The following is a 4363-nucleotide window of genomic DNA, read 5'->3' as shown; positions in this document are numbered from 1 at the left end:
GCGGACTCGTTGCTATAGGATCGCGGTTTCGATTACCAGACCGGGCGTTGTGAGTGTTTATTGAGCGAAAACACCTAAAGCTCCACGAGGCTCCGGCAGGGGACGGTGGCAAACCCTGCTGTATTCTTCCACCACAACTTTCTCTCACTCTTTCTTCCTGTTTCTGTTGTGCCTGTAATTCAAAGGGTCAGCCTTGTCACACTGTGTCACGCTGAATATCCCCGAGAACTATGTTAAAGGTATACGTGTCTGTGGAGTGCTCAGCCACTTGCACGTTAATTTCACGAGCAGGCTGTTCCGTTGATCGGATCAACTGGAACCCTCGTCGTCGTAAGCGACGGAGTGCCAACGACGACGTTATTGTTGAGGATGGTGGGTTCGCATGCTCATTGACGTCGAACTTTTTTTTTTTGTCTGGTAGTTAGATGCGTTCGTCTATGTTCTGAGTTCAAATCCCACCGATGAAAAAACATTGCTTTTCCTCCTTTCGAGGTCGATAGATTAAAGTACCCACCAAGTACCGGGGTCGATTCAACCGACTTCATTTCTACCTCTGTACACATTGCAAGCATTGTGCCTATGTTACAAACAATTATAATTGTTATTGATGTTTACCCCCAGGTTAGTCCTGTTCATGTAGTCCTATGATCATAGGTACTCCAACCATGACCATCCTGCTGTTTCTTGTAGCAGGAAACCGGGACCACATTATCCAATGCGTCCGTTTTTTTTTTTTCAAGACGGTAATATGTGATTTAAGAGAGATTTAGCTGCTATTTTTAGCATGTGGAATGACTAGGCAACTACTCCCTCGCTGACTCGCTGTCTGGTAGTGAGTGGTGTTGTTTAGTCCTATGTCCGCTGTGACTGAATAAGCCTATACACAAAGTTATTCCATCCGTATCCGGCTGTGTCCATCCATATCCGTTCGTGTCCATCCGTGTCCGTTCGTGTCCATCCGTGTCCGCAGTTTGCTCTTTTAATTAAGATGTCATTTGTCAGAGATTTTGGGTACTGTATCTAGTACGGCGAACAACTGCGTAGAGCCACCCCCAGAGAACGAGGGGAAAATACCCATGGATAAGCTGAATCTGCCATAGTTTCGAAACCACTTTCATTTGGCTTATATTAATATCCCACAATCTTCTTTCTTTCTTTTTTTTTTTCAAAGGGTGAATCCTCTAAATTGTTAAGGTTGCAAGAAATAATATAATAATCTCTCTCTCTCTCTCTCTCTTTCTCTCTCTCTCTCTCTCTCTCTCTCTCTCTCTCTCTCTCTCTCTCTCTCTCTCTCTCTCTCTCTTTCCCTCTTTCTTTCCCTTTCTCTGCCTCTTTCAAATCAAACCTTACTCTCTTAAGAGTGTAGTCATAAGACTAAATTTGAAAAGAATAAGGTAGGATGGTCTTTGTTGGAACGCCATTAATTGCTGGTCTGTTCAACCTCATGCTAAAACACACCAACGTTTGTGGCCTTGACAAGAGAAAGGAATCTTTATTCCAATCATGGACAAACTGCAGCCCGTGGGACTTTCGAACCCGAACCGCACACTTGAATGAAAAATTACCTCGAAAGTTTATAATAGTATAGCCTACCTAACGGTGTGCCATGTCCCACGCAGCCCGCTTCTCGAAAAAGGTTGCCCATGCCTGGATGCAGTCGCTCACTCGGCTAGAAATAGCAGCCCAGAATAGGCTGTATAACGTAATCCTTGTTGTATTATGTCTCGATGGTTACAGTTTAATGCCATTAATTATAAACCAGGGACGATCTGGGGCTGAACAAGAACAATTTGTAAAATTGTACCGCATGTCAGGTGTCGAAGTCATCGCTGAGTAACGTGAGATGAAATGTTTTGCCCAAGAAAACTCATTACCCAATCCAGGAATTGAAACCGCTACCTCGCGAGCAACACCCTAATCATTAGTCCATGCGTCCTCGGCGATCAATGAAATAAAACGCTACTTAAGTACTTCGATCTATGTAATCGGCCAATGTCCACCCATCAAAACTGCTGACCTTGTGCCTAAATTATCATAAAGAGGTGAATGAACAGAATTATTAGAGCGTCGGACAAAATGCTTTGCAGGATTTCTTCCTCATCTAAGTTTTAAGTTCAAATCCTGCTAACTTTGTCATTCATTCCTCTGGGGTCGATGAAATAAAGTACCAATCAAGACTTAGATCAATATAATCAACCTCATGCTAAAAAAAACACCAACGTTTGTGGCCTTGACAAGAGAATGGAATCTTCATTCCAATCATGGACAAACTGCAGCCCGCGGGACTTTCGAACCCGAACCGGCACACTTGAATGAAAAAGTACCTCGAAAGTTTAGCATGAGATCAATATAATCCACAGATTTCAGAACACAGGCTCATATCAGATGCAATTATTAAGATGGTGAGCGCAGTGAGAGGCAGAATCTCTAACTACTTCACATACTTAATACACCTCTTTTCTGGAAATCAATTTCAATGACTCTTTTCCAAAATGCGTAGCTCTGTAGCTTTATTAGTAAAATTATAATTATCAGGGTGATATTGAGCGACGAATTTGCAAGTTAAAGTTATCTGACTTCATTGTCATTGAGAATAATCTAGGAAGTATATACAAGATACAAAATTCTTAACCCATGGAGCGCTGGGATTTGCACTTACATAGCATGGACTGCTGAGCACATTTCATGAAAATGAGACAACCATGCACAATGGTGGCAAGTTTTAAATAATCCGAAAAGTCATTAGTTCTACTATTAGCCCTCTTGCATTCTGGGGGGGGGCGGAGCGTTTGAGTGACATCGTGTTTTTGTTGTTGTTGGCACTCCGTCGCTTACGACGTCGAGGGTTCCAGTTGATCCGATCAACGGAACAGCCTGCTCGTGAAATTAACGTGCAAGTGGCTGAGCGCTCCACAGACACGTGTGCCCTTAACGTAATTCTCGGGGATATTCAGCGTGACACAGTGTGACAAGGCTGACCCTTTGAATTACATCAGACCCCCAACAAACGCTTATAAATTAAATGCGTCTATCTGGGCAACGATCGGATCGTGGCCTGTTGACCTGTACCTGACGGTCAAGATCGTAGCTCGTCGCGCTTTATGTGTTAACTTCTCTCCTCCCCACAAAATATTGAGCCGTGTTCTGATTCAGATGAAATCATTATTACTCAGAGGTCTGAGATTTTTATATTGATTTCACTTCTGCTCCTAATAATATTTATTTCTTTATTTCCCACAAGGGGCTAAACATAGAGGGGGACAAACAAGAACAGACAAAGAGATTAAATAGATTACATCGACTCCAGTGCGTTACTGGTACTTATTTAACCGACCCCGAAAGGATGAAAAGCAAAGACCTCGGTGGAATTCTGCTGCTAATAATATTAAAAAATGAAAGTAACATGATGTTGTGACGAAACCTCTTCCTTTTTGGCCACTCATCAAGTATGACGTAGTCAATATTATTCATAAAAACATAGATTCTGCAACATAGTTTTAATTCCTTGTCGTAGATATTTCATTTCATCTTTATAAACCGATGCCTTCTAGTCGTGTATGAAACCCTCATCTTCTTGGGAAATTAATGAAGATAATTTTGTTCTTCCTTCTTTCTTTCATATTTTCTTTTTTAATTATTTAATCATAACAGGAGGGTAGCGCTCGTAACCCATTTTTAGGGTCTCAGACTAGAGACCTGACCCAAATACTCGCTACAATGTGAACTTAGCAGAAGTCAGATGATGGGATTAAGCCAAAAGACGGACTAAGCATACGACTCAAAACTCTGCCTTGTGGTTGTGACGAAAAAGTATAGCTGACAAGATTAAGGAATCTAAGTGAATAATTGCAGAACATGTTTTTTTTACTGCTGCTATATACTCATCGACATTTTTAAGTACCACTTAAAGAGAGAGGTGAAAGTGGAGAGCTTGGCCTGAATGACTGAGCATGTTTTTGAATATACTTATATAGGTCATGGAGGAAATCTTAGAAGATAGCATTTGCCTTTGGTAGTCTGAGTAATTGGGGATTTGTGTGGTGATCATTGATTTAAACGCTAGATTGTTGTATAGTTTCTTGATGAAAGAGTTTAAGGAAGACTTGTTGGGATGTAACAGTACCTTCCATTTGACTTCTCTATTCTTGCTCAACTTTTTAACTTTCTCTCTCTGGTAATACTAAAGTCCAGAAGAAGACTTTCGAGAGTTTTTGACACGTATACACACACACACACACACACACACACACACACACACACACATATATATATATATGTATATATATATATATATATATAAATGAGAATGTGTGTCTGTCTGTCTGTCTGTCTGTCTGTGTGAATCCCTAAAACTCGAGAACTA

General features: G+C 41.1%; 1 protein-coding gene across 2 annotated transcripts in view; it reads right to left on the bottom strand.

Moving 5' to 3' along the window:
* LOC106874846 (uncharacterized) overlaps nucleotides 1–4363 on the bottom strand; it is a 719848-nt gene that overhangs the window by 665901 nt on the left and 49584 nt on the right. The window lies entirely within an intron of this gene.

This window comes from Octopus bimaculoides, chromosome 7 (assembly GCF_001194135.2).
Source record: "Octopus bimaculoides isolate UCB-OBI-ISO-001 chromosome 7, ASM119413v2, whole genome shotgun sequence".
Classification (NCBI taxonomy): Eukaryota; Metazoa; Mollusca; class Cephalopoda; order Octopoda; family Octopodidae; genus Octopus; species Octopus bimaculoides.
This window is presented reverse-complemented; position numbering and strand designations above follow the sequence as displayed.